Source organism: Lissotriton helveticus, chromosome 6, assembly GCF_964261635.1.
Source record: "Lissotriton helveticus chromosome 6, aLisHel1.1, whole genome shotgun sequence".
NCBI lineage: Eukaryota > Metazoa > Chordata > Amphibia > Caudata > Salamandridae > Lissotriton > Lissotriton helveticus.
The window spans coordinates 16,937,110-16,951,975 of NC_136067.1; the positions used below are offsets into that span (position 1 = coordinate 16,937,110).

The 14,866-nt window shown below is 41.8% G+C and overlaps 1 long non-coding RNA gene across 3 annotated transcripts in view; it reads left to right on the forward strand.

Moving 5' to 3' along the window:
* Positions 1-14,866, forward strand: part of LOC144761192 (uncharacterized) — a 132,791-nt gene that overhangs the window by 90,459 nt on the left and 27,466 nt on the right. Inside the window, exon 3 of one of the 3 annotated variants that reach the window (XR_013595615.1) lies at positions 7,226-7,393. The exons of 1 other annotated variant lie outside the window; for it this stretch is intronic. This is a non-coding gene — a long non-coding RNA (uncharacterized LOC144761192). Of the gene's footprint in view, positions 1-7,225; positions 7,425-14,866 lie in introns of those variants that run through there. One more of the 3 variants, XR_013595616.1, reaches the window with a different exon arrangement.

The following is a 14,866-nucleotide window of genomic DNA, read 5'->3' on the forward strand; positions in this document are numbered from 1 at the left end:
TGATGTCATCTGTGGCGGCGATGAGGGCGTCTCGGTGCTGTAGTTGCTGCGGAAGCCTGACTGGGAGGGGTCCAGGATGCTGTTGTCTTCTAGGTAGTGGGTGAGCTGGGTGTTGTTGATCTTTTCCATGACTTTAGCAGGGAGCGGAAGCAGGGAGAATGGCCGGAAGTTCTTGAGGTCGCTTGGGTCAGCCTTGAGTTTCTTCAGGAGGGCGTTGATTTCGGCGTGTATCCAGCTCTTCGGGAAGGTAGCGGTCTCAAAGGAGAGGTTGATGATGTTACGCAGGTGGGGTGCGATGATGCTGATGGATTTGTTGGGGATGTGGTGGGGGAGCGGGTCAGACGGGGAGCCTGAGTGGATGGTGCTCATGATCCTAGTTATGTCTTCGGTGCTCACGTTGGTCCAAGTGGTCAGGGGGTCGTGGTCGGTGGGGCTCGGGGTGTTCGACGTGGCGGGGTCCTTGGGGTGCGTCCGGGGGGTGAAGCTATTGTGGATGTCGGTGATCTTGCGGTGGAAGAAGACAGCAAGGGTGTCGCACAGGGCTTCAGATGGCGGAATGTCGTTGGTGCAGGAGCTGGGAGTGGAGAGATCTTTAACGATGTTGAATAGCTCTTTCTGTTGTGTGCGTTGTTGTCGAGGCTGTCTTTGAATGAGGCATTTTTGGTGGTCCAGATGAGGTGGTGATGTTTGCGGATGGCGTCTTTGTGGGCTGTACGGTTGGCGGGTGTTCTGTCGTTGACCGAGATGTTCTCCAGTTTCCGGCAGGTGCGTTTAGAGGCTAGGAGCTCCGGGGTGAACCAGCTGGCTCTCTGGCTGGTGTCTCTGTCGGTGGGTTGTTTCATGGGTGCTACGGTGTTGGAACAGTCCTCCGTCCAGAGTCTGAGAGTGTGGGCACACTCCTCGGGGTCGGTGGGGCTGGTCGGTGGGTGGAGAGCGAGGTGTGTTTCTAGTCGTTCCTTGGTGACTTTTCACCAGCGTCGGCAGGGGATCTGTAGAGTGCGATGGTGGGAGACGGGTTTCCTGAAGGTGAAGTGGACGCAGTGGTGGTCGGTCCAGGTGAGCTCTGAAGTGTGGCTGAAGGCACCGTGGGGGCTGGCGGTGAAGATGGCGTCGAGCGGGTGATCGGCGATGTGGGTTGGGGTAGTGACGATCTGACTCAGTCAGAGGGTGGTGAGGTTGTCGATCAGCGTGGAGGAATTGCTGTTGTTGTGGTAGTTCAGGTTGCCGAGCAGGATGTAGTTGGTGGAGGTCAGGGCATGCGTGGTGATGAAATCGGCGATGGAGTTGCAGAATTGGGGACGTGGGCATGGTGGTCTGTAGATGAGGGTGCCCCTGAGGGTGGTCTTGGGGTCAGTGTGGATCCTGAAGTGCATGTTGTGGAGACTTTGATGGTGTTCTTGTGGATTATGGCGGTGCCTCCCCCGGCTCCATTGGTGCAGTCTCTGCGTGAGATCTTGTATCCATCGGGGATGGCCACTGCGATGTCTGTGGTGGAGGCATCCAGGTCTCGGTCAAGAAGGCGACGTCTGGTGAAGTGGTGGTAAGCAGGTCCCAGAGCTCGACGGCGTGCTTGCTTGCGGAGCGGGTGTTGAGCAGGATGCATCGTAGTTGGTTGGGTTCCGCTGCTGTGGTGATCTCGGCGTTGTTGTTGCAGGAGAAGTTGCAGTTCTGGCAGGTGAAGGGGCCGTGAGTGCGTTGGGGGGTGGCCTTGTAGCATTTGGGCGTGCGTCCGTGGTTGAGAGCGATGAGGGTGCTGGCATCATAGCGGTGGTGTGTGTTGCGGGTGTTGTGAGGGCCAGGGGTTCTGGCCCTGGGCGTGGTCCAGGCACGGACGGGTGCAGATGGGCTTGCCTTAGGCATGCCTTCAGCGCGTCAGCGGCGCGGCCGCGCAGCAGCCACCATTTAAGGGGGCAGGGGGGGAAGGGAGGACCAGCTAGGAGGCGGGAGGTGGGAATGCGGGCAGCGCATGGGCATGGGGGCGGGGCGTGAAACTTGGCAGGAAAAGGGCACGAAGCGGGCCTAAAAATAAAGGGCTGGGGCACAGGCACACAGGGTACAAAAAAGAAGGATGGGGCACAGGCATGCAGGGTGCAAAAAAGAAGGGAAGGGGCACAGGTACACAGCAGAGGGGAGAGCGTAAGGCAAGGGGGCAGCAAGCACGAGTCAGCAGGCTGGAGGCGGCAGCAGGAAGGCAGAGTCACTGGTGGTGCTGCAGCGGAGGGGGAGCGACCTACCAGAAGGTCAGGAGTGGCACATTGTAATGAGAGACTAAATAAATGATAATTAGTTCCTGATAAATACTTATATTAATAGTGGAAATATTTTTAAGTGCAGGTTGTGAGATTTGTGGGGTTACAGGGTGACAAGTAACTAGATTAAAATTATTTACTAAATATGTTTTTGTTAATAAATAATTCCCAAATAAAAATATGTATTTGTATAAAATTATTTTTGTATTTTACTTATAATAATATTTGTTGTTGTGTGCTATTCATTTAAAATTGTAATATGATTTTATTTCTTTTGATGTGTAATATTAAATATAAATGTAGTTCTTTTGTTCATATTTATATTTTTCTTTCTTCAGTTTGTTTTTTAAATTAATTTGTTTTTCTGTTCACCTGACTGGAGTGAGAATAGTACATTTTCCCCCTCCACTTTCAAGCACCCTACTTGTGCTCTGACTGGAGTGAGAATTTACTCCTCTGCAATCCAGCATTTTCCCTACTGTCACACTCATTGATTGGGGAATAGTACATTTTAACCCTCTGCGATCAAACACAGTACTTACTGTTGTACTGACTGGAGTGGGAATAGTACATTTTACCTCTCTTCAATCCAACACTTTCCCTACTGTTGCACTGACTGGAGTGGGAATAGTAATTTTTCTCCCTTCGTAATCCAACACTTTGCCTACTGTAGCACTCATGGGCGTGGAGCTAGTGAATTTTACCCCTCCGCAATCCAACACTTTCCCAGCTGTTGCATTAACTGAAGTGATACTTGTAAATGTTACAGACTTACAACACTTTGGGCCTAAATATGATGTCCGTCGGAGGCCATTTCGGAGGAAGGAACCTGACCATAGGTCGGTGGTTCCGACAACTCCATTAGGATATGGATAGGATAATGGGAGCTTGAGCGGCAGGTTGAGAAAGCTCACAGCACAAGCACCCATTGAAAAATTAAAGTTTATAAACCTCCCTGCACTGTGTACCAGGCACACCATACAGGGATGTTTAGGGGGCACCCAGTCCATTTCAGAAAGGCGTAAATGTATTGACTGATGAAAAAAGGCTTTCTAACAGACATTGAAATTAGGCCCTTTGTCTACTTTTTATAAGTTCTAATGGGAATAGTATATAAATTATGTTTAAATTGCTTTTGTTCAGTTTATATTGTTTACAGTTTTATTAATATGTTTTTGGTTATTTAAAATGATATAATATGTATATTAATGTTTTTAATATTATATGAATTTTTTGCAAAGTATACATTTTATTTTGTTTGAATTTTCTTATTTGAAATGTAACGGTTTGTTTACTAAATATTTTATGTTATTAGATATTTATGTATATATTGTAATACAGTTTTTAAATTAGATACATGTATATAAAGATTTTAATATTATATATGTTTCTTTTTAAATTTTGAAAATAATCATAATTGTTATAATTTTGAATCTACTTATTACACATATTTAATTGTTATTAGAATTAATATTTATTCAATTAATGCTTACCATTTTAATTCATATTCATTTAAAAGTCGTTATTCTGAAGAAATATCTAATATTTTGAACTTTTAATTAGAAAGATAGGGAGTCAATATTTTTAACATCTATATTTTTCACTTGATATTGTTGTAAATTGATATTTAGTACTGGATATTTTGTCAGTGAAACATGTAATACATATAGATATGTGTGAGGCTACTCATTGGGTGTGCAAAAGATTGTGCAATTCATCTTGCACAGTTGATCCCTCCTTAGTAAGTTTACAGGACTGGAATCACACACTACAAACGTGTGAATTTCTCTAAAATTACCGATACAAACATCCATTTGGTTCTGTGACAGGAGTCCTAATTTGTTTATTAGAAACGCCCACTACTTGGATCGCTTCTCCCGAGAGGGATATGTTTGGGATGTCTGCTATTCTCACAGTAGAACGAGTAGCACCATTGACCAACAAAAAGGCAATATAATTTCCCTTCACTTTTCCCTCAATGAAAGGTCCTGACTGATCTACCGGCTGGGATGCGCCAAGTACGCATACCTCTTCCCCCCTCTCAGGCACCGTCAGTATTCGTCTTCAAAAAATGTGTCCTGTAAAGGAAACTGTGGTGTTACCGTATTTTTCTTACCACTTCCCTCTCGAAATCCGGTGTCCACACTGTATTTGGCTTGACTCATAAAATCTGGCATAGGAGCCTGAGGTAACTGATTCTGTATTACCTGTTGTGGCTGTCTCATTGACACCTCATTCTGCGTCTGTGGATTTAAATTTTGATTTTGGACATTATTATTCAGTACTAATTTACACTTGTTTCTCCAATGCCCCAATTTTCTGCACCCATGACAGGGAAACTTTTTCTTTGCCTCTTCTTTACTCATTTTTCCACTAGGTTTACTTCCAATACCTTCACCTTGTCCATTCCCTCTTTTCTGTTTGTTAGCTTGCTGATTTAACTGAAGTTCCTGTTGTTCTGTCATTTTTACTTGAGCCCACATGACTTTTTCCTCTAATCTTTTTTCGCTTGTTATCAATTTTATACTCACAGTTTTTTTCATACTTGAGAATCTCGTCGATGGGCTACGCTTGTCAACATAATTTATGTTCTTTAATCGTTTAAGAGATTTCTGGTTTCAATTCGGACACAAACGATACATAAAATGTGTCATGTCATTTTTGTCAATGTTTTCTAAACCACTGTACTGTTTAAATACCTGCAATAGGCATTCATAATATGCATGCACAGAGGAACCCTTATTTTGAGTAGTTCTGTCTATTTTAGTCCAATCTGTCTCTTTTGGAGGTATCTTTCCCTTCAAATCAGTTATTACCTGACTATACGTTTTCATTACCTCTCCTGTCTAGGCTCCTGTTATAGGATCTGTAGGGTATTCATCATTTGGTCAATCCACTGTAATTTTACACTCACACCACAAATCAGCTGGGACAACAATGTCAAATAAACCATCTAAATCTTTTAACAGTACTTTAAACACTTTCACAAACCTTTCAACTTTCCGGTACGATTCAACAGGTTTTTCTCTATGCTTTGCGAAGTCATTAGTAAATGATAAAATATCTTGTCCAGACCATGGGACATGTACATAACCTCCTCCTGGCACTTCTCTCATTGGACACAAGCTTTCAGCCTTTTCTGTTTCTTTTATCCAGTACTCAGAAGTAGTATTATTTGCCTGAGCTTCTTCCTTCTACTTTGTCTATCTAGCTTTCCATTTGTCTAAATCTCCCCATTTCTGTAACAACGACAACAATTCCTTTATCTGTAATTTATGTCCTGACACATTCCTGTTTTCTAAATCTTTGTCAGAAAATTCATCTCTATACGGTTTCTGTAATACTATTGATTTACCAATGTCAATTCCCATTTCAGAATCCAAATTCATGAATTTTTCATGCTATATTTTTGTATTTCGAGTAATACTTCTGTAAATAAACAATAATTCATGTTCATTGAAAGAATTTAGCCTATCCAATCCTACATTTCCTGCTACCATTTCTTCCAATTCTACTTTTAATTTAAAAATGTCCAATACTTTTGGCTGTGCTTTTGGCTTTTCTAAATCTCTGGTCCATCTTTCTAATTCATCAGGACTTACTACAGTTGCACTTCTCGTTCCTGAAGATGTTTTGAACTGTACCTCTTTTTAACCTCTTGGAGTAATTTTCCAGATTGAGTCACTCACTGGTTCTTGTATAGGTAAATCCATCAGGGAAATTACTGATTCGCATTCACTTGCTTGATCATCAACTATTAGAGTTTCTTTTCTAGGCTGTACTATTGTGCGTTCATCCAGGCTATCTCAGGACTTCCTCACCTCAATGACGTGCAGCTCAATCGGTTCGCTGAACTTTTATATGGGACTATGCTTTACTTCTGTGATTACAGCTTAATTTCTGTTGTAAAGCGCTCCGATACCCTCGGGTTTGGCCAGCGCAATATAAAACTTCTAAATAAATAAATAAATAAATAATGTATGGGAGTTCTAGGACTTGTTTGCTTATCTCCATATAGAGTAACTACGGGACCTATAGTTACGGGTATTGTCAAATCTTCAGGACTCATATTTAATTGGGTGATTTTCTGAGTTAACTCACTACATTGTTTGTTTAATGCTTCTTTCTCTCTTTCTTGTAATACGTTTTCTAATGAGGTTTCATGTATAATCTGCTGAACCAAAGGTGGTAGTAGAAACGGAGCACTAGGAGTAACTCTATTAGTTTATTCTTGGTAAGGTGGTGGATTTTTCATTAACAAATCATCTAGATATTCCTCATCTGAATCAACACCACTAGTCATTATATGTCTTGTTTTCTCAGTACTTTTACTTCCAGTCGGTTCTTCTGTTGTAAAAATAGGATATCATCCTTCCACTAGCATAGACTGTCCCATTGTTTCATTTGTTTTCCTCTAGTATCTTTTTGAAATATGGGATAAAATCGGTTAAAGCTTCTGTAACTTTGAGATCTGCCTCACTCAAAAGCATCTGTCTCCCACACTTCTAGGGCTTCATACTGCGCTAATCTTGGTCTGGGGTCTAACTCATTCATGCAAGTATGTAGATTGTGCAGTATTTTACCATTCCATGTACCATGTTCTGGAAATGCTAATATGCCATCGTCCTTGGTGTATTCTATCCAATTCTCTAACCACACACAAGTGTGATAGCCCCTTTTTATCATCATGTATGATGCGGGTGTTTTTGGTGGTGGAATAATAATTTGCTCTCTCATTTTTGCTGGTTTATCTTTTTTAAAGTAGTTCTTGATTTTCTACATAAACAAAATTTTTCTTTTTTCTCTGTACATGTTATATGGTCTTCCTCTAATACTCTGTTCTCGGGCAAAACCTAAATATCTTATATCTGAGCGATTTCCTATGATTGCTGGATCTAAATGCCACATATACCGCTGTTTAGGTTTTCTACGGAATTTTCAATAAATTCAATTAATTTACTATGTTTACTTTGCAGAGATATTTCTCAAATACCAGGGCGTCTCTTATTTTCAATGACCAATGAGTATTTAACTTACAAGCAGCGTTAACCAATGATTGCGTGGCTTTTCTGTGTTGTGTATCCCGTTCTCCTCATGGCTACACACCCGTTGTTTCTACCAATCCCAGCATGGCTCTCTATGACGTAAGTTCAGCACCCACGACTACTCCTCCTTTGCAAGGTAATTCGATAACTCAATTTCTTTTCAAAATTCAATTACACATTTCATTATTTAATAACATAAAAAGATTCGCTACTGTGCCTGATTGACTAACTTCAAAAGAAAAGACAATTTCTTTCACAATGAGTAAACTCAATTCCGTCTACCCTTCGTTTACTGCGAGTAAAACAACCTTCTGTTTACTCTACACTTAAACAAAAAGAACCTGCTACTCCTTCGGAATTGCCCTTTCTAGGTGATATAAGACCAAAGTTCCACCAGCGAACTTCTTTGTTACCAATCACTCTCACGTTTGTACTAGAAATGATCCCTAACTAGTGCTTTAAGTCTTTCCTAACTTTCCGCACTTACTTGATCACGGCAAGTAACCCTCACTGCAGTGTGGCTTCCATGTACCACCCGCTATACAATACCCCCGGGGCTTTCAGACAACATAAAACAATACAAAAACAGGTTTTGATTACTACATACATCAATAAAATCAATATACAATCAATAATCAACACACAACTAACTACCTATTTAACTAAACCCAAACAGTCGCTCTGCTAGCAGAAATTATACTGATAGAGCGCAGGACCACTACCTCAGTTTTACCATATTCACCTGGGCCCATAAAACATTCATAATATTGAACTAGCAGTCCTGCGTGTTCCCTTTTCCTTTACTTACAGTCTATCAGTACTTTGAGTCCTTTTAGGACTTATACCTGTAAACCATGATTTACCAATCCTTGGCACTTATGTTATAAGTCCTAGGGATCGAAAGCATGTTAGATTAGTAGCAGTAGCATTTAAACAATTTACCTTTCCTGTAATAAACCACAGAGTCGAGGAAAGTTTTAAACCCTTTATCTATGCAAATTTTGTAGAGTCAGGCCATAAGACAGTGACCATACATTTTACAGATAAGAAAACAATTAATAAGACATAAGTTTGCAAACAAACTATAGCAACACCTTTAGACATTGGTACCTGGGAAGGGTGAAAAAGGGAAATAGCACAAGGACATAACACATAGATTATATTTACCTAGAATGGTATGAAGACCAACTCTGGCCACGGGCTTTGGTAAAGATAGGGCACCCGACTAATCAGGTACCAACAGGACAGGACGGTTGACCTCAGCTAAGTGCAAAACCAGCATCACCCAATTTAGATACCCCAACTGGGTAATCGATAATTACCTATATTCTATATGATCCTCCGGATCATATAGAACCACTTTCTTCTCATAACCGATGGTGACAGGTGATCCTACGTTTCTAAAAACAGACAAAGTTTTTCAAGTATAAGGAAAGGCCCATATCGGTGGCGGTACAGCTCACAGTACACACCACATTATTGCCGAGTATGACAGACATAAAACAACCATCTTCGTGAATGTGTGTGCTTCAAAAGAAAGATGTGAGTATAGAAATACTTTGTTAAAAATAGTAGATGGATAGATAAATGATGAAACAGTATGTACGGTTCCCAAGTGTGCACACACATAAGGTGACAAATTATGCAGTTAACAATATATTAGCAGTCCATGATTGAAATGCTCAGTACCCATATTTATATCTTCAACAATTTTTTCTAAAACCTTTGTTCCACATAAATTACCAAACCTCACTGGTCATAATGCATGTCAATCTCATTATATTCACGATAAGGGCCAATCAGGTAACATTCAAATACAAGAGGAGATAAGCAGATAAATAATATTAATTCTTATTAACATGATCTTCAAACAAACTTCTCATGTCCTTAGTTTATATTGGTCACAAACATGACCCATTGATATTGTATTTACAGCCCTGAGGAAGCCCCTTGTGGGGCGAAACGCGTTGGCTGTTCTGGCTGTGCTGTTGGTTTTGAAATACCTTTTGGCATTCAATGTGACAAAAAGACAAGATTAAAAGATTCAGTATTAAAAATGAAGAAAGAATTTGGATTTGATTACCACATTGTGCATGTATGCCTTTTATAACTGTTATGTTGCCTCTCTGTATCTAAGATTGTTTAGTAATTGTTGAGTCCTTTGGCAGTGGACTAATGAGGTGGGCAACTTTGATCTGTGCATGTTTAAATAGCAAATTCGTATAGCTTGGTAGTTCGGCCCGCCAGCATCCCTTACTGCCATTTTCTTCTGTTGATTTCTGGTTTATTAATATGTATGGGGAATAATAATGAAATGTAATGTTTATATTTGGTTATGAACAAAATAACTTTTTATGATATTTTATGTACTTCTAACAGTTATAAAGTGATGTTAACACTTCCTCATTACAAGGAATGTAAGAAATTGCCATGTTTTATGAACTGTATTATTTTATTGTAATGATTTTATTTAATCAGACAATAAAGACAATATATATATATAACTATATATATATATATATATATATTCACTGAAAAAACCATAGGTTATAGACCATATATAGTTAGGAATTAGCATTTACAAAACCTTGAAAATTCACTGAAAAAACCATAGGTTATAGACCATATATAGTTAGGAATTAGCATTTACAAAACCTTGAAAATTCACTGAAAAAACCATAGGTTATAGACCATATATAGTTAGGAATTAGCATTTAAAAAACCTTATTTTACTCACACAAAACCATTGAAATTCCATATATAGTTAGTTGCACTAACTATATATCGCGCACCCGCAATCCACTGCTGATGATGTCACATATTACATCATTCATGACATGGTCAGTGACATCACTGATGACATCACTGATGACATCTCAAATGACATCACTGATGACATCACTGATGACATCATCCAGTGACTGTGTGTTTCTGTAAAGTTTAAATATGTTTTACATATTGAAGAATGAGTAGATGTAGAAGTGTCTGGATGAAGGATTTAGTAGGTGCGTGACTGACTGTATGAGTGAGTGATTAAATGTGTCTCACTGAGTGCATGGGTTAGTGACTAAACTGTCTTAATTTGTGCATCATTATGTCTGTTGTTCTGTAAACTGCTGCATGTGTTGATCAGTAGCTATATGAGTAACTATATGGGTTATTGATTGATTGCCCAAATATTTGTATGGGAGACTGAGTGTGTGTGTGGCTGGCTGGGAGGTGTGTGACTCTGTGCAGATCAATGTGTACTTGTATCAATGATTGTATAAGAGAGTAATTATGTGTTAGTATATGTTTCAAAATGTAAGGTGCTCTATGTTTAACTGTATAGATTAGAAAATGGAAGTGTGATTGATTCTTTACAGGACTGACTAGGTGTGTGAGTAACTCCATGGATGAGTGACAGAGTGTGAGAGTCTGTATAGGTGTATGAGTGCATATGATAGTGTTGTAAAGATGAGTGATTGTATGTATGAATGATTGTATGGGTAAATGAGTGAATGTGTGTGTAAACATAGGAATCACTGAGTGCGTATGTAGTAACTAGTATTGGTGTGTCAATGGTTTCAAAAATTATACTCTGTATTTAACACTGGGTGTAACAGAGGTTATATTAAAGTGTGAAGAGATGCATTGTATTGTCACATGAATGATATCATCAGTGATGTGGTCATTGATGTCAAATGAGATGTCATCAGTGATGTCATCAGTGATGTCATTTGAGATGTCATCAGTGATGTCATCAGTGATGTCACTGACCATGTCATGAATGATGTAATATGTGACATCATCAGCAGTGGATTGCGGGTGCGCGATATATAGTTAGTGCAACTAACTATATATGGAATTTCAATGGTTTTGTGTGAGTAAAATAAGGTTTTTTAAATGCTAATTCCTAACTATATATGGTCTATAACCTATGGTTTTTTCAGTGAATTTTCAAGGTTTTGTAAATGCTAATTCCTAACTATATATGGTCTATAACCTATGGTTTTTTCAGTGAATTTTCAAGGTTTTGTAAATGCTAATTCCTAACTATATATGGTCTATAACCTATGGTTTTTCAGTGAATTTCAATGGTTTTTTAATAGCAAATATCATAAGCTGTCGAATGTCAAGTACGTGGTAAGAATTATTTTTTTCGTGTTTATGCACACTGATCTGCTTTGATTGCTGCCCCCCACCCCTCATTTCTATTAGGAGTACTCTCTCTTTGCAGATAGTGAAGGGTAGTTAACGCAGCCCTTTCCCCCTTTGTAATCCGTCGTGCCTGCTTCTCTCTCCATTTGATTGATTGTTCTCTTTGGTTCATTCTCTATTTACAAGCAAGCACAGAGTCGCAATACTCTGTTTAGTCTTTGCAGATAGCGAAAAATCGTGTAAAAAAACAAAAGGAATCGAGCAAAATCAGTAGGCCACTAATGGGATCTCTTTTGACCTCGCTAAAATAGAAACATTAGGAACAACCTGTTGAAAATAGCAATGCGTATGTATATAAGCGGCGTTCATTTGTGTTCACAGTACCCCTTGTTGATTGTTTCAATCGAGCATTGAATTGTTCGAAGTTAATTCTCTTAACGATCTTCTCTACCTGCAAACGAGGAAGAATAGGAATATTCTATCTCCCTTTGCAGATAGTGAAGGGTAGGTAACGCAAGCCTTTAACACGTCGTACCTATTTCATTCCTCATTGATTGATTGATTGTCCGAACATTGACTGTTTGGGAATTAGTTCTTTTTGGAGGTATTCCCTGTTTGCAAATAAACGTAGGAAAATCTTTGCAAGTAGTGAAAGGGTACGTAATGCGGACCGTTCTCCCCCGTTGTAATCTGTCATGCCTATCTACTCCCCACTGATTGATGCACCTTTTTCACCCGGACCATTTACTAGAGATACGTCATCTGGCCCGACCAGAGAGCACCCCTAGTGAAAAGGACATATGCAATAATAACGAAGTGATCACTGTATCCTGTTAACAGAAACTTTACCATGAAACAACCTGGAAAGAAAAAAATAGGAAAACGAAAATCAGTAGGCCACTGATGAACATGAACTTTTATTAAACAACGAACAAAGAAACGATAACATAACGTAATGATAAAACCTATTAATGTCCTAGAAACAAGAAAACGTTAAAATATGCCAGTGGTGAGAGACCAGAAAAACAGTAAGAGAAACCAAATCACCCCTCGCTGTCCCACCGCCTGCCACGCCAAAAAAATCGATAGACTAGGGAAAATGCAAGTCAGTAGAACATCCACCCCCACTCTGGAAACTTCCAAGGTGGGGCAGGGTTCCGGCTACGCCCAGCCGGGAGCAGCCCATATAAGGCAGGTCCTGCTGCCACGCCTCGGCCAGGAGATCCTAACGTAGGGTGTAGCCGGAGGAGAGGCCGAGACCAGCGGGACCCGGCCAGGGGATTGCCTTTACAACGCTGAACAGTTGCAGGGGGGGGGAATGTCTCCTCGACCCTCCCCTCTCTCTCCCAGTCCGGCCGCGGTGGCCCTTGAGAGTTGCAGGTAGTCCCGCCACATGCTCTTCCGGTCCGACCACCAACGGTCGGGGGGCCGAGGCCGACGGGATCCGGCTGCAGCCGATAAACCAAGAAACCCGTTCATGGGGCCAGAGCCAGGGGCGTCCGGCCGACATCCACCGGAAGCCCGGCCCGAAGACGGACGGGACACTTCTTTCTTTTATAATGGCTGCGACAACACTGGGGGGGGATGTCTTGCACATGCCTCCGACCCCCCCCTCGTCCTCATCGCCTGGTCCGGCCATAACAAATCTCAAGCGAGACGCCGTGGGGTGCACTGGGAGGGAGAGACGGTGCGAACAGGCCTCTCCCGCCTCCCCAGGTGGAGACTTCCCAGCTGCACCCTCAGCGCTCCAGGCGGTGGCATCCTAACAACTACAGTGCTGCACAGTTTCGGAACGACCTAGATAACGGTTCTTCCACTGTGGCCATGCTGCAACGTCTCGCCCGGCAGGGTGGAGCCCGTCCGCTCATGTGACCCCGCGATCGCCGGTAGCTGCCGAACTCTCAAAATGGCGGTCGACCTGGCAAGAGCGGGCCCAACATAAAGAAATGGCCCGGTCACTGGTTGACTCCACCACCGTAGTCCTCCACGACCTTGAAGATTCTAGAGGAGCCGCGGGAGTCTCCGACCCCCGATGGGGAATGACTGCCATGATCGCCCGTGGAGTGACGAAACTGTATACGCGGGACGTCGGCGCTCCCATGCTGGCGCCAGCCTCACTTTGAATTACTACAATCCTGCAGACCTCACTTCCGGTGAAAGCACAGTGTGACCCGGTAGGAAAAATTATTGCACCCCCTCCCCTTTTTGACTGATAGTTCAAACCACCGATCCTTTCCTTTGCCCTTTTAACGGAACTTTGGACTGCCTCCCCCTCTTTTACATTTTCTAGAGAAAACAAAACATTAACCACTACATTAGCATAGCAGTTGACACCAGAACTGTTTTCAAATTGAAAACCAACAACATCTTCAACAGAATCCTTTTTGTTTCTGCTGTGACCCTGCTACAGCACAGGCATTGTCCCCAGCAGTAATTCTGCAATGCCGGTAAGAATAGCTGTGGTGCCTACTGGACTCACTCACCCCCGCGGCGCCCCACGCCGTTTTTTGCTGGGCGGCAACTTACTAGACATCACTTTCGTGCCATCTAGATTTCAGCGCGTTCTGCTGCCTTGGAACTATTCGCACAACAGACCGCTACTGACAAGAATATTTCATTATTGGTGCTGTCAATTTCAATAAATCTATTGGATAATTAAAAAGAAATTGCCACGGTCTCTTCGTTGTTTAAATGTTTTTACTGTTTTTGTTTTGTTGTATATATTTATATGTTATTAAAGTTTTATATTCCTACTACTTTGTTGGAGTGCTATATATTTTTAATGTGACACATAATTGTAAAAACTTTGATGTACAAAGAGTCATTCCTGGAATCTTCCGCTTCAGGCTCGGTCCCCTCCCCAATCACAATACAGGATGGTTTTCAGATAGTAGGAACACGTGTGGTGTGACGGATCTCATCGAGTGTGGGCCTTGATCTACTATAACTCCTTTGAAGAGGGGTGATTCTTTACAGCTGGGGCCATAAACTACATCTGCAGGGCTAGCTGATAGCCTGGACAATCGGACACAGAGAAAGAGGAGTGTCAGAGGGTGCGGTAGTGAATAGGGCGAAAGGGAGGTGTCGGGCGGGCACAGAGTGTGATTCTCAGGGAAGAGCAGCGCAGATGGGGGGAGGTTTATTGCCCATGCATAAGACAGAGAGCGGTGGTGACCAGTGCCTGGGGGAGATGCTTACGAGGGTGAGGAGCCATGCTACGAATCGACAGCGTGCAGAGAGTGGGTCTGGTCAAGACATCTAAAATGGCTGCCGTGCACGACAAAAGTGTGGCATTTCAAAAAAGGCAAGATGGCGCAGACAATGTTTTTCAACACTTCCTCATTTCCTTCGAATCGAACGTTAACAGACGTTGGGGCATATTACCAAAGTTAAGCGATATTTATCGCTAACGATGCTTACCAACCAATTTTT